Below are 22074 nucleotides of genomic sequence, written 5' to 3' on the forward strand. Positions count from 1 at the left end.
TTAATCTTACCTGTTCTCAATTCACTCAGAAGTTACTGTGATAAAATTATAACATTATGTCCATCTAGAGAAACTACACTTTCCAATGGTGTATTAATAATTAATTATACAAATCGATTAATTTAGCTTCCGATATTACTTCATAGAAACGCAGAAACATTATCTGTAGGCTATCTTTCATAGCTTTCGATTGTTGCTGTCCAAGGCCCCTTGTTTTTTAATTCATTACACGGCCTTAGATGGCAGTTATTTTAATTTTAAAACTCATTTATCTCATTAAATATCAGTCCTATCAACATTTTTCAAGGAATAAAACGTATTGCAAATTATTTTTAAAGAAACTTTTGTTATGTAACATTTTTCACAAAATCAATAATAAGCGAGATATTTCGATTTATTTAATTCAGGCCCCCTTATAACCCCCCTTTTAAATAATGTATTTTGAATGCCATATAGCCTAAAATCTAAGTTACAACGAACTTAATTTATATTTCAATTTTCATGGAAATCCGTTCAGCCATTATCGCGTGAAAAGGTAAGAAACATACAGACAGACAGACATACAAACAAAAATTTCAAAAAAGCGATTTTCGGTTTCAGGGTGGTTAATTGTATACGTTAGGACCAATTATTTTTGGAAAATCGAAAATTACCAGAAAAATTTCGGCTACAGATTTATTATTAGTATAGATCTCTTACTAATGATAGTCTTCGAAGTGGTCACGGTACGATATCGTTATTGTAGTTCTACACGTCACCGCCATCGTTTTCTGGCGCTGAGCACTGTGATCGTGTGACGAATAGTTTCCCAATGTTCCTACAGCCACTTGCAGTCCCAAAGCGGCGCTCTGTTAAGTTTTTGGTCGTTTCTCCCCTACGATTCCCTAGGTCCGAGCGATGCAATACCATTATTCCTCCTTTCCCATTCCCCTACCTACATTCACATCTTCGATGGGATTGAGTTGTGTCAATGGGCGAACGAGATACCGTAAGAAACTTCTAGAAGTGTGGAGATCGTTAGATTTTCGTGTCGTCTGTATAAAGCAATTCCAGTAATAGCTGATAGTTATCGCTATGCAGAGATTTGTGAAAACTACTTGAGTGCAATTTCAGAGTCAAAAGCAATAATAATGATGATAATAATAATAATAATAATAATAATAATAATAATAATAAAATGAAAACAATGATGGTAATAACAATAATAACAATAATTATAATAATAATCATAGTAATAATAATTTTCAGAATCTATGGAAACCTGAAATTGAAAAGTATCTTAGTTAAAGGCAGCATTTTTAATTAAAGAAATAGTAGACTATATTATGGAACGAGTTTATAATGTTATACAGGGACATCATTTTATTTTTACTAATATTTCTAATATTAACCTGGCTATACCTTTGGATCAAAGGTTGCTACCCCCTTCCAAGACTGGAGTTCGATGGCGTAATATACAAACAAATCACTTTACTAGGTATAGGAGGGAAGAAAAGTAGTTCATCCATTTACGTAAACTAGGAAATATCACGCTTTTGAGTTTCATCATTTTCATTAGGTTTTTGTTTAATCAGAATACAGTACAGTATTAACAATGAGTGTTTTTACTCACGAACTGAGCTGTCCATATGGACATATTCATTATACAGTGTATATTATACTGTCTATAGCACATTACGTACACTATAGGGAATGAAGTTAAATTGAAAAATAATCATAATATGGATATTTAAACACATTTTTCAAAATGGTGGCGGTTAATTTCGATACAGGCTTCAGTTCTAATGTGTGTAATTCCAATTACCAGTTTCGTCCTTCGTACTAGTAGGCCTAACTCATGTTGAAATAATTCTGTACCTACTCTGTAAAAGAGTACCTTACGTACTGTAAATTCAATCTTCACTTCTGCTCGATCCGAAAAGATAAAATTACTCAGACATGCTATCTACTGTCCATCCAAGTGGTTATGTCGCAGGATCGTAGAAAGGAGGGAAATCACCTGACAGTTAATTACTTAACGAGGCCCTTTTATTTAAGTTATTTTAAACAGTTGTATGGGTATAATATTACGTAGATGTCCAATTCCTAATAGAAATTAATGTTCTCAGAAAATAGCTAAGACAGCCCAGCCACTAGCCTTTACAGAGAGGCGAATGGAGGCTGGTGGGGAAAACCGGAATGCGACGTAGGCAAATGGACCACAGTAGCCTACCTGTGCGAAAATTATGCAATATTGAAAGCTCTTTCGTCATTGGAAAACGCGAACATATTTTTGGAACGTACTGTGACGGTAAGGTTACTATGACTGTATATGCGGTCTTGAATCTGTGTGGAGCACGGTTTCACTTCATTACTAGAAGGGGTGGGAGTGAAGTACATTCAAAAACTCAGGTACAATAAAAATTGAAGTAAAAATAAAATGATGTCCCTGTACTTTATGGCATGAGTCAATTTTTAGGGAATGAGCGAAGCGATTATCCTAATTTTGAGGAATACAATAATTGAATAACATTATTAATGTATTTCATAAGATTTTTTTTGTGCGACACAATTATAAAACAATTAATAAACAAATAACATCAGATTTGTAATGTTGGGTAGTGTGATATCACTGTCTATGAAGAAAGAGGTTGCTATGACAACAATGATGTATTAAATATTATAGCATGGCAAATCGCTTCATAATGTTAACTTTATGGCAATAGTTATGCCATCATAACAGATAACAAAATATAGTAAACTGAGAACCATATGAATTAAAATGAAGTAGGCCTACCGTTATCACAAATTCTCAAGATACTTATTTAAACTCTACATTACGGTATAGATAATATTATTATAGATAATATATTAATGCTTATTTAGATTACATATTCTAAATAGCTCCTATGTATGATTTATACGTTATAATTTCTTAATATAGATAGATGCCGGTACTTCAGAATCATGTCATTATAAATGTTTAGTTCATAATTAATGCTGTATTTTTTGCTAGCATTTGTGACGAATTTTAACTTTTCGAATAAAATTTTGCTTATTTTTACTTGTAAGGTTTTTTCTAGTAGAAGGAATGTAATAATTAATATTTTAAAATTTGTTCAATTTGAATTGTTATAGACATCGCAATGACTTGATGTGTACAAACTGTCTCAGCTTCAGTGCTAGTACGTACGAAACTTCCAATCAGTTGTAGACAGACAGATAGTGGATAGATCCGAAAGATGCAAAAAGTAAATAAAGCCTATCCTGTTACCCCCCACCTCTTCCCAATACTCTGCTATTAGTTAACCTGTATCTATCCCATTGGGACTTGAATTTCTAAGTGTAGTAACTACACATTAATTAATTAATTACACATCAAACTAATTAGATATTAACTTAAAACACTGCGTCAAGTTAATAATTTATTACTTAAGTAAATATTAATTCAATAGTTTACGCAATTAGGCTCTCTCTCCCCAAGGCTATTACACTCAGTAGATCAAAATACTGTACATAATATACAGAGTGTGTCAGAAACACTTTGAGAAAACTTTTGGGGATGTTCCTAACAACAAAACAAGAAAAAAATTCATATAAACATATGTACGAAAATCCTTAGTTTTTTAGTTATTAATGAAAGAACATAATGAAACATCTGTTAGATATTGTTAGCTTGGTAGCACGGTTTACAACTTTAATCAATTCAGAGACTCACATGGAAAATCTTTACCACTACAATGGATTTAAGGTCATTGTGAAATCATTAGAAATGAAAGGGCAGGCCAACTAGACAATAAAAGGTGCTTCTCTGTTTACTTTTTATACAAAAGCTTTGTCAACAGTAATCTCACTAGAGGTTTTGATTCATTTAGAGAAAATCAAAACTCGAGAGGAATTTGATTATTGCACGATAAGAAGAAATAAAGTACTCTAATACAATAAAATATTGACTTACTAAAATTCTATTTCACTAATGTTAGCTTCACCAAAACGTTTGAACGAAGCCGTCATTTTCAGTCGGCTGGCTATGCGGGAAACAAATGACGATATAAAAACATGTTTTATAGTACCGTAAAGAATTTGCAGTTTGAAATATTGACAAACAAAGAAACAAATGCTAGGGAGGTAATAAAAATAAACAAATGCTAGGGAAGATATAAAATTGTAGAGATAAGCAGCCATGATTGGTTGAAATTCGTCCTTTCATACTATTTTATTGGTCAAAAGTAGTATGACGTAGTGTAATAGTCAACAGTAATCTCACTAGAAGTTTTGATTTATCCAGATAAAAACAAACTCGCGAGGGATTTAATAGATTGTTACACGATTAGAAGAAAGTATATAAGTATTAGAAGAAATAAAGTACTCTAATACAATAACATTTATATTAATTGACTTAATAAAATTCTATTTCACTAATGTTAGTTTCATCAAAACGTTTGATCGGAGCCGCCATTTTCAGTCGAGTATCTATACGGGAAACAAATGACGATCGCAAAGCATGTTACATAGTACTGTAAAGAATTTTCAGTTTGAAATATTGAAAAACAAAAAAATAAATGCTAGGGAAGTGATAAAAACAAATGTTAGGGAAATGATACATTTGTAGCGATAAACAGTTATGATTGATTGAAACGCGTCCTTTCGTACCGTTTTATCGGACAAAAGTAGCATGACGTAGTAAAAGTGTAATTGTCATATCAATCTTAAAAATTGATAGTTAAACACACAATCATACATACTACAAATCAGGAACTGAAAGACAGAATTAAATAGAAACACTGGAAAACTGCACTCAATAACAGTCCAGATAAGCCAAGGAAAATAGCAGGATTAACATTCTACCTCAGCAATAGGCATGACTGCCTTGGGAGACACCTCTACCGCTTTGGAATATTGCCATTACCATCCTGCATGTTGTGCAATTCCCGGGACGACGTGGACAGACACCGCCTTCAGACATGCCGGGCCTTGCAAAGTCCTACAGAAGAACAGAGATATTGGAAAGCTCAAGTTAAAATGATGAGATTTATGGGACAATGATTTTGTTGTTCAGTGTACCCGCCATTTGTTTAAATAAATAAATAAATAAATAAATAAATTAATTAATTAATTAATAAATATTCTGTTCACCTTCAGGTTTACAGTTATGTTATATTTAAGAGTGAATAATTTGTCTCGAATTTCATTTATATTGTCATTATTGAGTATAGCCAAAATTTGGGTTAGGTTTACCGACTTTTGGTGTTTTCCAAGCTATCCACGTGCGCACTATTTTCTATTTTAACTCAATGTTTGCTTCCTCTATCATTTTTATAGGTATTAGGTCTGTTATTATTATTATTATTATTATTATTATTGTTACTATTATTATTATTATTATTATTATTATTATTATTATTATTATTATTATTATTATTATTAAAAATAACATGGCAAAAGGAGAATTTGGGGACAAAATGTATAAATAGAAATGTATTTCTAGTAAAATGAATGTCCTCTGTTATTTAATTCATAAAACATTAATCTCGGAATATCAATAAAAGGGAAACTGTTATCTGGTATGTCATTTGTCTATAGCAATATACGCGGTTAATAGATTGTCACTATAATAATTTCTTTCTTTTTTCCAGGTAAGGACTTCGTTCTTGGCGTTGAGGATACTCAATTGTCTTTGTGATATCCTCGCGATGGGTATGTACATTTATAACTTTTTGTTTGTGCTTGCTTTTGGTGTCGAAGGCTACAAGAAAGTTTACAAAATTGATGTGTATTACGTGCTAAAGAAACCTTTACAGGACAACATTAAATACAAATATTTTAAAGAAGAAATGAACGACGTTTCGTTTCAGAGATCTGTCAGTAGTAGCCAGTGTAATTTATCGTCGTCGTCGTCGTCATGTCATTGTAAACTTCACTATAAACACAGTTATGTCTAAGAAATGGCTATACTAGGTTGTTCTTCCCCGAAGAAAATATTTTCAAATACTATTATCAATATTTATTTTTTCAGTCTCTTGATTTACGCCTGTACATTTATTTCTGTCATCCATAGTCTACACAATGCCGTCGTGACATTTCGTGTAAGGTATTTCACAGTTCTGTCGTCAGGTGTCAAGTAAAAGAGATCAAAATATTTGCCGAGGCAAAAACATGGTCGTGATGCCAATACCCTTATGTAAAGGTAGGAATAAACCTTGTTCTCCTTACCTTCCCCCTTTCCTCATTGTATTCTTTTTATATATTTATAGCTTATTTCCTTTCTCCTTATCTTTCTCTTTTCTTCTTTATTATCCTTGCATTTTTCTACCTTTCTTTGTGTTCCCCTTGCCTTCGCCTTCCTCTCCTTACATTGCCCTTATCCTTTTTGGCTTCCCGTTGCTCTCCTTACCTTCTCCGTTCCCTATTTTTATTCCCTTGCTATCCTTGCATTCTCCTTGTCCTACTTGTCTTGTCTTCCTCGTCCCCTTATTTTGCTTCCATTTCTCTTCCCCTACTTGTCTTCCTTTTGTTCTTATTGTAGGTCTATACCCCTTGTTTCTCTTGCGTTTCCCTTATCTTCCTTCTTTTCCTCTTGTTATCCTTTTATTTCCTCTGTTCTCTTTGCATTTGCCTTGTCCTCATTATCTTTCTCTTGGTTTCCTTGTATTCCCCTTGTTTTCCTTGCCTTTACCTTGTCAGCTTTGTCTTCCTCCTGTTCTCCTTTTACTTTCATGGTTCTCCTTGCATTCTCCGAATCTTCTTTATCTTCTTCTTTTCTTCTTCTTCTTCTTCTTGCCTTCTTTTTCTCACTGTATTCTCATGTTTTTTATGTATTCCCCTTGTTTACCTTGCATTTAACTTGTTCTTTTTCTGTTCTTGTTTTGTTCCCTGTTCTCTTCGTCTTCGCCCAGTTTTCCTTGTCTTTCCCTTGTTCTCCATGCTTTTCCTTGCCTTCTGTCTGTCCGTGACTCGAATCGGTACCACTGGCGTGACAGGCTAATGGCCTAGATTCTTAGCAACTTTTCAAATACTTTGCTCTACCAGTATCTAATAGGTAACTTATATAAAAGTGAATGTGGGTATGTATGTATGTATGTATGTATGTATGTATGTATGTATGTATGTATGTATGTATGTATGTATGTATGTATGTATGTATGTATGTATGTATGTATGTATGTATGTATGTATGTATGTATGTATGTATGTTCTCTATACAAATCTGCACTCTTTAATCGATATATGCCAAAGTTTGTACATTTAACCTTCATAACCAGGAGAAAAACATAGGCTATATTATAATTGTGCAAATGGACGTTAAATTAATAAAAAAAAAATAAAAAATAAAAATAAATACGATCAGACATTCATGTGTAATATTAAAATGCAATCTTCTATAGTCGTTTTTTTATTATTGTCTGTTGTACTGAACATCGACTTTCACGAGACCATGGAAATTATAACACGAAATTAAATAACATTGTTGATACACATCATGAAGTCTAAAACTAAATAATTCGTGCAATAAGTAGGCCCTACATATTGATTCGATGCTGAAACTGATCAGAAAGAGGAAAAGGAATCATATTTTTTTGGGGGTTTTACTTTGTTCATAGCTTGATTTTTCTATTATTTCAATTGTATTTCTGGCGGTGTGGAAGAGAAGGCCTAATGGCCTTAACTACACGAGAATGAATGAATGAATGAATGAATGAATGATTGACATAAAAGAAAAATAAAATTAATTAATTAAAAAAACCGTTGAACGTCAGCCACATGAGACATGTTTTCTTTTCGGTGCTTGATTAGAACTGTTTTATATTGAGTTAACTCTGGCAGGCGTTTCGCTAAGGAGTTCATCAATTCATTAAGTGACGTTAAGTAAAGATTCATCTTAGCTTAGTAAAGACAATTCGTTTTGGTTGTGTTTAGTTAGGTTTCCGAGATTTCCGAAAATATAATAACCAGTTTAGGCTAATTAAAAATAGAAGCAGAAAGGAAAATCCGTGCAACGCCGGGTGCTTTCAGCTAGTAAACTATAAAACTACACTGACACAAACACACTTGACTGGCACAACATACTTCACTCATAGAACACTTCAATAACAAAACATCAATTACATCCTTTAAATACTGTGCATAATATACTACTGTTTATTAGTAACTCCTTAAGCCTATTTTAAATACATATGTGGTTATTTGTAAAGCCTTTAGTAAGTCTGCGGATAAAGCATTCCAGTCCCTGATAGTACGATTGAGAAAAGAAAATTTTCCAGTGTCCGTCCTGTCTTCTTTCGCTCAATTTATATGACTGGTCGTTCCTTGAAGAGTAATTATTTGGCGCTGCAACCAATTTTTTATTTCTCTCCAGGCAGGCTCACCTCTGTACTATATATTTTGAACATTGCGCATAATCGAATTCGCGTTCTCCTCTCCGTGAGTGTGTCACATTTTAATGGTGAATTATTACGACAACGCTTGAGAGCCCGTTTTTTAATCTTTTTCAGTGTCTTAATATGTTCTAATCTGTAAGGATCCTAACATGCAGCACCATATTCCACTACTGAACGAACTAGAATCCTCTGTAATAGGTTGAGTATAACGTCTGATATTTCTATCTCCGGGTGAAGAAAAGTCACAAAATCTTCCTACTGAAAAGAGAAGAAACCTAGCTTAAAATTTTTCCTACACAGAACCTAAAAGCACATTTGGGCTCTATAAGCAGATTCCGGAGTCAGTTTACTGTAAATCTGATATTTCCCTACGTCACATTTACCCCTCCGATCCCCATGAGATCAACCACATTTCGAAAACTTCTCAAGCTCTTACCCAGTCTCCGAGGCTAGAAAATTTCCCTACTGTGTTTATAGCATATAACAACCACACCTCTTGAACTTTACAACTCAAGGCAACTCACGGAAAAAAGAAATGTTTGTGCCTCTTTCCTCAATTCGTTTTTACAACTTTTAAACATGAAATAAATATGAAAATGAGATATGTGTGGCGGGAAGGGTAATACAGAAACAACTTACGTTTCGTCTGTCTTTTTGTACTTTTTTATGCTCCTGTCTGCGTAAGCTTATGTGGAGAACTTTAAAGAGACGAGAAGACGAGAAGGATAGAAAGAGGGCTGTAGAAGTTGAGATTTTTGCCAAGAGGAACTTAGAGATGCAATCCACATGGGTCTCTTCACACTTTCGGTCTAACACGTGCGAAGTATAGTCTTCAGAATTTTAAGTTGCTTCTACCATCAGAGAACATGAACTAACAATCTTACGTACACTACTGGGAACTAAGTATAAAATATATTTTTCTACATATAACACGAAATCTTTATTTAAACAGAAGTGTATACTATCCCATTGCACCTGTTCGTACTCATCCTCTTTCAAAATAACCCTGCCTAGACTCTGAAATTCGCTAACTACTATCGTTATGAACATGTCGAAATAAAATTCAATTCAAACACAATTTAAGAGGTGGTATTATGCCAAAAAAATAAATAGTTTCAAATCTTATCCCCATGTGAAAATATGGCGCTGTAAGCAATGGGAACGTCTGTAACTCTGACGTCAGTAATGTTCTTCCGATGGCATCGCGTTGTGTCAGTTCCCTGATGCTTTTCACTTATAATATTAGGGGCCGGAAGTTGATGAAATATCATATTATTTTTCTGAGACTTCACAGACAACGCAGGATACAATATAAACTCGTTTCACTTCAACTAATATAGCCTAATTTTATTTTGCGTTTTCTTGCATTTTCGGTCTTTTTAATGTCTGTTGATAATTTCTTAGGATATGTTCTAATTTCTGTTGTATTTTTTTCCTTTTCTGCTTATGAACGAACTTTTCTTACGGTATACTCGTCTATATTTGAGAACCTACTGCAAATTGCTTACGCAATTCGATTTCGTCTTACAAGAATAATTTTCATTTCGTCGTTTCTGCAATAACGCCTATGTGACATATTTATCGATTTTTAGATTTTTGCTATATTAAATAACTTAAATAGTGATACAGCAAATAATAAAATCTCCTATATGTAATTATATTTCTTTGTTTCGAAAATGTAAGAATTCAGTGTTCTATGTACGGCTGCTATAGGATGAATAAATGTGTTTTTTCTTCCTACGGAAAAAATTTATATTTTGCACATAGGAGTTATTGCAGGAACGACGATAATTTGCATCTGCTTTGACTTCTGGTCACGTGTGTTACATGCTTCTCCGCCATTTAATGCATCACAACAGCTACTGCAGCCTCAGTGCCCGCAGTCAGCATATTGTGTTACACAAGTGATGACGAAAAAATGCCGGAAGGAAAAAAAGCAATAACGTTTTTTGCAACAGTTAGTGACTGAGTTTGTTGAGAATGTATTTTTCACACATGGACTTGTACTATTAATTTGTTTGTATTTCACTATTAAATCTTGGTCATTGTTTCAAATTTTAATGTAACCTTTTCAGATATTTATGGTCATTTTATATTATATTCTTTTTATTTATTTTCTTCCTTCCTCACTCATTTAAAGCTAGTGTGACTGCAACCTGTGTATATTTTTTGTGGCTTTACTTTGTTTATGGAGTAATTTTTATTTTTATTTCTATTACTACCCGTACCCGTGCGCTCCGCTGCACCCGTTAGAAATAAATATAAAGTAATTACATAATTAAAATAGGACGTTTGATTCAGGGAACATTCGTGTTTGTTAGAAGGATAAATCGTTTAATATGTCACTGAATTTAAATTGTATTTAAAATATTAAAATGCGATCATTTTGATCCAGAGACCACTCATTTGGTGCAATGACAATTCCTTTAACATGTTATTAATTGTTTTTACCAATTATTTTTGGAAAAGCGAAAATTAATAGAAACATTTTGGCTACAGATTTATTATTATGTTTATATTATATTATATTATATTATATTATATTATATTATATTATATTATATTATATTATATTATATTATATTATATTATATTATATTATATTATGTAAAAAGTGTGTTGATAACGGATGTACTCGAATTAGAAAGTTTTTAATTTGTTGTGGGAGCTCTTGAATCTCAGGAGGAACAGCTTTTACAACAGCGCAACATAATCTGCTTGGCTCATTACCCATTTTTTTTTTTGCATTGCATTTATTGCATATATATTTTATGTATTTTAACACGATTCAATTGAGCATAGTTAAAATTTGAATTATAAAAATAATGGATTGCTAAGCTAACGTACTAGTACTGCATACTAAATCAATACACTCTCGTTGTTCGTTAATTCTAAGAGATAAAAATGAATATGTTCATAAACATTATTTTAAGAAATACAGGAAATGAATATACAGAATAACCTATCAAGTTTTCTGTGCATAAGAAGCTATTTTAATCTTACCTGTCCTCAATTCACTCACAAGTTACTGTAATAACATTATAGCATAATGTCCATCCAGAGAAACTACACTTTCCAATGATGAAATAATAATTAATTATACAAATCGGTTAATTTAGCTTCCTATATTACTTCATACAAACACACAAACATTGTCTGTAGGCTATGTTTCATAGCTTTCGATTGTTGTGTCCAAGGCCCCTTATATACGAAGTCATTTGTTTTTTATTTCAATACACCGCCTTAGATGGCAGTTATTTTAATTTTAAAACTCATTTATCTCATTAAATATCAGTCCTATGCAAATAATTCAAGAGAATAAAACTTATCAGAAATCATTTTTAAAGAAACTTGTAACATTTTTCACAAAAATCAATAATAACCGAGATATTTCGATTTATTTAATTCAGGCCCCCTTATAACCCCCTTTTAAATAATGTATTTTATATGCCATATAGCCTAAAATCTAAGTTACAACGAACTTAATTTATATTCCAATTTTCATCGAAATCCGTTCAGCCATTTTCGCGTGAAAAGGTAACAAACATACAGACAGACAGACAGACAGACAGACATACAAACAAAAATTAAAAAAAAAAGCTATTTTCGGTTTCAGGATGGTTAATTATACATGTTAACACCAATTATTTTTGGAAAATCGAAAATTACCAGAAAAATTTTCGCTACAGATTTATTATTAGTATAGATTGTAGTAGTATTTCTAGAGGTGTGGGCGAGAACTCCTGATGACCATAACTACACCATAGAATAAATAAACAAATAAATAAATAAGTAAATAAATAAATAACTAAATAAATAGATAAATAAATAAATAAATAAGGAACTAATTAAATAAGCAAGTAAGTAAGTAAATAACTAAGTAACTAAGTAATTGAGCAACTAAGTAAATAAATAAAAAAATAACTAAGAAAATAAGCAAGTAAATAAGTAAATAGGTAAATGAATGAATGAATGAATGAATGAATGAATGAATGAATGAATGAATGAATGAATGTGCATAATAAACCCTGTAATAATTAACTGAATATCCGTTTCATTAGATCATGCTTTTATTTATTTTATATATTCCTCTTACTTCAGTCGAGTTTTCCATTTCATTAATTAATTCTAATTAATTTATTACTTCGTTCTTTTAGTGATGCAGAAATGTACATTTGAAACTATCATGTTGAGTATATGAGAGAGATTACATGTATATTTCCATTTAAACGTCATTGCTTACTGTAGTCTGTTGCACTCGAATGTTCTCTCAGAATTGTTCTCATACTTTTCTGCTCTCTACATTCCATTGTGGAATTCTCTAGAGTTATTGTACCGTAAATACTTCGTTCAGATATTCAGGTGTTGCACTTCATCCGTGAGAAAATTACGTAATATTTCACACTTGGCTGACGCCTTCCTTCTCTCTTCATGAGACTTTATGACATTTTCGTATGTTCTTAGTGATTGAAATAATGTTATTCTGGTATAGGGAGTTCCGGTGTAGTTACAGTTATAAGACTTTCGACCTAGTGCTACTTATTTTGTTGACGCTGTCTGATAAAAAAATGTACAACAGTTCTATCCCGGGTAAATTTTCTGAGATTTTCAATATATCTTTTCACATCTTGATTACACAACGTTTAACACTGTGTAATGTCGGAATATGTATGATAAGACTTTCTTGTGTTAAATTCTAACGTACGAGGCGCATCCAGAAAGTAAGTTTCCCGATTTTTTCCATTTCAAAGTGAACGTAATTAGGCGTGTCAATTGCGCATGCGGAAAGGTCCCGCCTGGTGCCAGTAGCGTGGCAGCAGTGGTCCGAAATGGAAGCTCTTATTCCTTCTCCCGCCGCCTGCGAGGTTCGGTCGGTGATAAAGTTCTTTAATGAACAAATCATTGCGCAAATTGAAATTCATCGGCAGCTCTGTCAGGTCTACGGGCCGAATATCACTCTCTCTCCCTCCTTCCCTCCCTCCCTCCCTCCCTCTCTCTCCCTCCCTCCCTCTCTCCCTCACTCCCTCTCTCTTGCACTTTAAGAAATTCCTGTCCTCCGGTGAGCGTTTTGGCAACGACGAAGAGCTGAAGACTTCTGTCACACGCTGGTTCCATTCACAGGCGGCAGAGTTCTACGACAGAGGGATACAAAAGTTGATCCCACGATACGAAAATTGTCTCAATTCTGATGGTGGCTATGTTGAAAAATAGCTGAAACATTGCTGTACCTGTTGCCAATAAATGTTTTCCTGAAAGTGTGTTCTTTTTTTTTTTAAATAGGGAAACTTACTTTCTGGATGCGCCTCGTACCTTGTTTACATGTTTCGACCTATTTATGGGTCATCCTCAGAACTGGTCGTTGTTGGTCTTGGCGCCTCTTGTTTTGTTTCCTGTGAGGGTGTGTTCGTGTGGTATAATATAGAGTTAGAGAGTGTGTGTTCTGAAATTGAGTTGTGTGTTGAGAATTTCGTTGGGCTGTGTTTTCATATGTCTGTATATTTCATATTGTTCTAGTGTGTTTAGTTTCTGGCTTTTTGGATGGATGTGCAGTATTTCCATGTCTGTGTTGATGTCTCTGTGGATGTGGTTAGCATTTGTGATGTGTTTTGCATATATGGAGGTGTTTTGTAATTTTGTTATGGCTGTGATGTGTTCTTTGTAACGTGTTTGAAACGATCTGCCTGTCTGTCCTATGTAGAAGTTGTTGCAGGTGTTACTTTCAGTTTGTATACGTCTGTGTGGTTGTATTTGTTTCTTTGTGCTGTTTCTGTATTCAGTTGTTTTTGTAGAGTGTTATTTGTTCTGTATGCGATGTTGTAATTTAATTTCTTGAATGAGGTTGCAATTTTATGTGTGTTTTTGTTTTCGTATTTTAGTGTGATGTATTTTTTGTGTTCTTTTTCGTCATTTTCTTTCAGCTTTCAATATTGTTCATTTTAATTATTCCTCCTCCTGCATTTTGCACTACTCTTCTTCCTTTTTCATTTTTTTGTGTTCCTGCTCTTCCGTTACATACTGTCACATAAACAACTTGAAAAAATAGCCAGAAAACTCTCCCGATATAACATTTATATGCTTGAAATATCCATGCAAGAGATGCGATCGAAGAATATATCAGAAAATGAGTAGCCAATCAGCAACTTGTCACACGTATGTTGGTATCTCTGTACGTGTTATAAATTCAGATTACAAAAAAGAAAAAAAAATCCTTGCTACATCTCTTCTCGTTTCTGCAAGCGAGAATGTTTCAGAAGCAGAATAAAAAATAAATATGAAAATAGGGTGACAGCTACAAATATTTATGGGCTTTAGTCTGCAGTTTCAGGATGTAAAATATGGCATATCTGGAACCCTGGACGATGAAGAAAAAAATGTTCTGGTGTCGGTCGTCTGGGAACCCTAAATCAGTTGCCCTTCCCGTGTGGTATCTCCGTGCTGTAGCATGCACTTCTTCGTAATGTTCCCAAATACACTACGCAGCTTCCTTTCATTACTATAAATTTCAGAATAAAGTCTTGAATGCATATTGGATATCGTAAAGATTTGAATTTAATAACTCTGGTTCAAATATCTTTCCCATTTTGTAGTGACCGTGTTCTTCTATTCTGCACACCTTCCTGTGAATCATTTAGCGGTGTGATATCCAACAGTGTAGGGATTCTGATATTCTACGTTAAAGGGATCTACAATTTTATTGAAAGGAACTAAATAGTGTCCTCTTTGAGGGATTATTTAGGGCAAGATTATTATCATTGTGATATTTTGTGAAAGAGTTTTAAGAGAAGTGGCATATTTTTTTTATGCTGAAGAATCGTTAGAATGGAGAAAAATTCTCTCCGACACCGGGATTCGAACCCGGGTTTCCAGCTTTACGTGCTGGCACTTTATCCACTAAGCCACAACGGATTCAATTCTACCTACTGTGTTCCCCTTTGTTGGCCTACCCTCGTGTACTGTGTCATAGTATGTGTGGTCCACACTTGTGGAGTAACGGTTAGCGCGTCTGGCCGCGAAACCAGGTTGCCCGTGTCCGATTCCCGATCGGGGCAAGTTACTTGGTTGAGGTATTTCCGGAGTTTTCTCTCAAACCAATATGAGCAAATGCTGGGTAATTTTCGGTGCTGGACCCCGGACTCATTTCACCGGCATTGTCACCTTCTCATTCAGATGCTAAATAACCTAAGATGTTGATAAAGCGTCGTAAAATAACCTACTAAAATAAAAATATAATGCACTATGTCCACAGTAACACTCCGTGATTATAAACTGCTATAATTTAAAAAGAACGATTCAAAGAATTTCAGGGGATATGTAGGCTAATTGTAATTTTTGGCGAAAAAAATAGATGGCACCGTAAGAAGAAAAAATGTCGGTCTTCCCGTTCTTTCGTTGTCATTGTGGCATTTTTGGATAGAAGAAAATTATGTTAAATGATGTGAATGTTCACATTTTAACTCTGTAAAGTTTGTAGTATTTAGAGAGTTATGGCTAACTCATAGGAACGTAGTTGGTGTGTATTGCACCACCTCAGTGTCTTGTCAGTAGATGCCTCATGTTGAAATTCTCGCCTAAAGGCACGCTGAACTCTCACTACACTCCGTTTGCTATGGTATTCGAATACACATCAACTATGTTCCTGTGAGTTCGACATAATTCTCTAAATGCTACAGAATTCACACTGAGATGAAATGCAAACATTCACGCCATTTAACACAATTTGCTTCTATCCAACAACGCCACAATGACAAGCGAAATAGCGGGAAGAGTGTATTTTCGTTTTCTTATTATGGTGCCATCTGTTGTTTTCCGCCAACAACTACATTTACAAATCCCCTGAAATTCTTAGAGCCGTTTTTTCTAATGGCATCGATATGAATTTCATAATACGCATAGTTACAGAATTACAACTGTTTATAATCACGGAATGTTTCTGTCGACACACTGTATATTACACAAAGAAGCTAATGGGCAGTGTTATAAATTATCTTTAAAAGAACACAATACATTTTTCTGTTGCTTGTGATGTGGAAATAATTGCTCACAAATTGTCACTAGCATGTGAAAGAAGACACATTTCAGTTTTGTTTACTGCAAGCAATGATAGATCGCTCGTAGGGAATTACAACGTTTTTAAAACTGCATTTTTAAATCGATTCTTATTCCCATTATTCTTGAAACAATGTTGGCGTACAGGATTTGATTGCAAGTAGACATTAAAAAGAGGAGGTAAATTAAAGTAAAGTTAAAGTAAAGGTATTCCCTTTACACACTATGAAGGTGCTGAGCGACGTGGAGGTAGACCTCCATGCTTTCTTGACCTTGGCACTAGAATCAGTTATGGTGGTCGGCACCACGTTACGACCGATATTATCTCCGCAAATGACGGTACTCAATTTGAAAGGGGACTGAGTGAATCTCGAGGCCATTCTGGAAGTTTAGGCAACCAGAAAATTTTCTTCACCACCCAGAATTGTACCCGGGACCTTCCAGTTCCTACCCCAATTGCTCTACCAACCGAGCTACCTGACTGCCAATGGCTCTCTCAAGTTTCATATGGTATTGTCAAGAAGTGTTACTGAATTCACAAACTCCGCTTGAAGGATCTAAATTTACAGCAGTATTACATATTCCATAATAGCAGAATATCCATTGCCGTGGAGTAACGGTTAGCATGCCTGACTGTGAAACGAGCGGGCCATGGTTGAAATTCTGTTCGGGACAAGTTACCTGGTTGAGATTTTCCCGGGATTTTTCCTCAATCCATTAAGAGCAAATGCTGGGTAATTTTCGGCGCTGGACCCTGGACTCATTTTTCCGGCACTATTACCTTCATATGACTCAGGCGCTAGAAACCATAGAGTTGATAAAGCGTCGTAAATGAACCAATTAAAAACACAGCATATGTCTACCGTGTGCCTAAATAAAAAAATTATAAAGTTATCATTTTGAAGTGTATATCAGAATAACACATTTTCACAATTAGGGAATAATTACGAAAAGTGATTACTTAGATATTCATTTATTACCAGACCATTTTGTTCGCAGAACGGCAGTTGCTTGTACTACATAGCGCGCCGCTGTCATATAACCTTTGCAGTACAATGGCTCTTTTATTCTAGTCATAGGCCATGTCTCTCTCTCCCACAGTTTAACAATATAAGATCGAAATAATTCTGAATCTACTCTATAAAAGAGTACATTACGTACTGTAAATTCAATCTTCACTTCTGCCCGATCCGAAAAGACAAAATTACTCAGACATGCTATCTACTGTCCGTCCAAGTGGTTATGTTGCAGGGTCGTAGAAAGAGGGGGGGGGAAATCACGTGACATTAATTACTTAACGAGGCCCTTTTATCTAAGTTATTTTAAACAGTTGTTTGGGTATAATATTACGTAGACGTCCAATTCATAACAAAAATTAAAGTTCTCAGAAAAGAGCTAAGACAGTCCAGCCACTAGCCTTTACAGAGAGGCGAATAGAAGCATGTGGGGGAAACCGGGATGCGACGTAGGCAAACGGACGACAGTACCTGTGCGAAAATTATTCGATATTGAAAGCTCTTTCGTCACTGGAAAACGCGAACATAATTTTGGAACGTACTGTTTACTATGGCCGCATATGCGGTCTTGGATCTGTGTGGAGGACGGTTGAAGTTCATTAGTAAAACGGGTGGGAGTGAAGTACATTAAAAAACTCGAGTACAATAAAAATTGAAGTAAAAATAAAATGATGTCCCTGTATAAGCACTTTAAAAATATATATATATTTGTATATTTTTTTTGATAAACAATTGATTGGATATAATGCTCTTAGTTTCCTACATAGCCACATGTTTAATCTTTAACTTGGAGTCTTTTGCCCAATTGGAAGTTTACTTTTTTCCGTCGGAATGATAGTAAAGTCGGAAAATGTGAAATAGAAGAAAACAGGCACTGAATACGGCATAAGGTATAAAAATATAGTGGACTTATATTATAAATGCCCAAATAATTATGGAATTATTGAGATAATGGGTACAAGTTATATATTTTTAGAATCGGAAGAAATGAGCTTCCAGATGAGATAAAATCTTTATTTACGAATATTTTTGAAGAAATCTGACATTTCTAGAGTTGATGTATACCTTAAGCAACGTTGCTTAGGTCTAATATTAAAACTCAGCCACTGTTAGTTATGGTAAGTTAAATAATTATTACACGTGTCCAGACAATATTGTAGTCATGAAGAACATAAGGCATATTAACTAAATGGCTTGAAATACATTATAGCCATAACTTTTTACATAGTGAGTCGTACAAGTTATTTGATAAACTATCTTCAAAAAAACGTAATATATTTTTCTGTTGCTTGTAAACTTAAAATATATGTTGATAGATTATTGACATTAGCATGTGAAAGGAGACACATTTCAGTTTTCTTAAGTTGGAGTGTTGATAGATTGCTGGCAAAGAATTACAGAGTTTACAAAGTTCAAAACTTAAGTCGATTTTTATTCACATTATTTTTCAAAAGAAAAGTAGGTATTGTAATGTGGTTTGTTTTAGTATACGTATGGTGTTCAACATGAAGAGATCGTGGGTGGATGATGAATTTCAAGTTGCATTTAAGCTTCTTTATTACATTTCTAGTTTCTTGGGATTGGCATATCCCCTGCAGAAAACAAAAGAAACAAAAGTATCTTTAAACCTATGTTGTTCTGGGTTATGGATCATAGGATGCACCGTGACATTGTGCTTTCGAATCAACATGTTTTTTGTTGTGTCGAATGTGTCTAGAATAAAAGTTGTTGACTGTCTGGAATGTATCACTATTTATGCTACTGTGTTTAGCAGTCTGGTATTGTTCATTAGTAGAAAGAAATTTCATATTTCTCGAATATTACTACGTTTGTCTGAATTGGATCAAATGTTATACCAAAGAGGAAAGCTCCTCTTGATATACAGACGCATTAGAAGATACACTTTAATTATTTTCTTCGTGCACATATTCACTTCACAATTACCAATTGCTGTATTGTACGCATTTTACAAATCACTCCGACTTGTAGCTTCTGTTTCACTGTCTCATTTGTGTTACTTGTACATTATGATGACTGTTACTTTATATCTGATATTGGTGTTTAATATAAAAATTAGATACGAAGAACTTAGCAACCTCATAGGAAACTTACTTCCTTCGACTGGACACATTACATTTGAAACTAACGAAAGAAATAAGTTGTGTGTTGTTGATGTAGAGAAAGCGTTCGATGAATTCCAAATATCATTTCCGCACAGAAACGATATAATGCTTAAAAAAATTCGTACATTTCGAATAATTCAGAGCAAACTTTATTCTTGTGTCCAACTGGTTAATTCTGTTTTTGGTATTCCAGCACTATTTTCCATATTATCCTGTTTGACAACTATAATGTATGGGTTTAATTTTGTACTCCTCCACGTCACTGGACACTTGATAGCTTCCACTCATCACTTGGTGTGCTATTGCTATTCCCTGTTGTATATCGTAATTGTTTTAACAGAAATAATGTATTATTGTCACTTTACAACGAATGAGTGCACAAAATGTGTGACTAATATTCAAGAATTACTTCTACATCGCAATCTAATGAACACTGACTGTGTCGCTGAACTTAAATCATTTATACAACAGTTGAAGGATACTGGAGCTGTGTTTACAGCCTTCGACGTATTGCCACTTAATTTACCTTCTTTATGTGTTATTTTCTGTACTCTCTTGTCCTATTTAGTTGTTATAGCTCAGACAACATGAAGTACTTTAATATTTTTTTTTTCGTTTAGAATTAAATTATTTAAATATTTAATAATAACTGTGTATGTAGCGTCGATGAGCAATTATCACATGTTTTTAATGTCATTAAATATTCCATTTTTCTGAGTATTAAATTGATTATTATGTTGCTTTAATGAACCTTACGATAATTTTATGACCTGAAACTGTCATCTAGTTAGGTGGGATATCCATTTAAATGATATTAATTGTGTTTAGAGACCGTACTTTGTCCCAATAGGCCAAAAGATTAAGTATTACTGGATTTTTTTAGTGAACGATGTGCGTGCTTCTAACGAGCGAAGTACTTGACTTAATATATATTATTTTAATGTACCGAAGTACATATGATATTTCCATGCAGATATTCTGCGTCATCATACGATGAAAGAGTAATGGAACGGAGAAAAATTCTCTCCGGCGCCGGGATTTGAACCCGGGTTTTCAGCTCTACGTGCTGATGCTTTATCCACTAAGCCACGCCGGATACAACTCCGACGCCGGTTAGAATCGTCTCGGATTAAGCTCCAACTCTTGGGTTCCCTCTAGTGGCCGCCCTCTGCATTACGTCATAGATGTCTATGAACGCAGGACCGAAGTCCACACATGTGCTGAGGTGCACTCGATATGAGTGACTAGTTGGCCGGGATCCGACGGAATAAGCGCCCTCTTAAATCACGAAGTGATTTACGCATATCATATATATTATTTTAATGTACCGAAGTACATATGATATTTCCATGCAGATATTCTGCGTCATCATACGATGAAAGAGTAATGGAACGGAGAAAAATTCTCTCCGGCGCCGGGATTTGAACCCGGGTTTTCAGCTCTACGTGCTGATGCTTTATCCACTAAGCCACACCGGATACAACTCCGACGCCGATTAGAATCGTCTCGGATTAAGCTCAAACTCTTGGGTTCCCTCTAGTGGAGAATTTTTCTCCGTTCCATTACTCTTTCATCGTATGATGACGCAGAATATCTGCATGGAAATATCATATGTACTTCGGTACATTAAAATAATATATATGATATGCGTAAATCACTTCGTGTTTTAAGACGGCGCTTATTCCATCGGATCTCGGCCAACTAGTCACTCATATCGAGTGCACCTCAGCACATGTGTGGACTTCGGTCCTGCGTTCATAGACATCTATGACGTAGTGCAGAGGGCGGCCACTAGAGGGAACCCAAGAGTTGGAGCTTAATCCGAGACGATTCTAACCGGCGTCGGAGTTGTATCCGGTGTGGCTTAGTGGATAAAGCATCAGCACGTAGAGCTGAAAACCCGGGTTCAAATCCCGGCGCCGGAGAGAATTTTTCTCCGTTCCATTACTCTTTCATCGTACTTGACTTAAGTCTCACGCGACTCTTGTATAGTCAAGTTAGGCAGAACAAAACCTGGATGAAATTAAGAATTTCACTAATATTTACAATTTAAATTACTTAAAGTATGTACACTAGAATACGCTATTTTTACTATTTACAGTATACTAAAGAATGTACACATACATTGATACATTATTTACATTAATAAGCGTGTGTACAGTGTTCTGTATTGTAATGCATTGTATTTTATTACATAATACTGCAGTCTCTTTATTTTGTAAATTGTGCACTATGTAAATAATATTATATCATGTAAGCCTTCATTCTTTATCATAGTGTAATAGTGAAAATAGCGTATTTTAGTGTACATATTGAGTGTCGTTTTAAAGTTAAAACAGATTCAAATTTTGCAATGAATTAACAACTCTTAAATATCCATTCCGGTACGATCGATTTCTTACTGTCCTAAATATCCCTTGACTTTCAGCTGTATCTAAACATGGGAATTGCTTTGCGTGTTATGTCTAAGTAGGTAAAATGGATTTTGTCGTATCCTATCGAAGAGCATTGTATCTGATTTTTTTTGTAATG

Source organism: Periplaneta americana, chromosome 2 (assembly GCF_040183065.1).
Source record: "Periplaneta americana isolate PAMFEO1 chromosome 2, P.americana_PAMFEO1_priV1, whole genome shotgun sequence".
Taxonomy (NCBI): Eukaryota; Metazoa; Arthropoda; class Insecta; order Blattodea; family Blattidae; genus Periplaneta; species Periplaneta americana.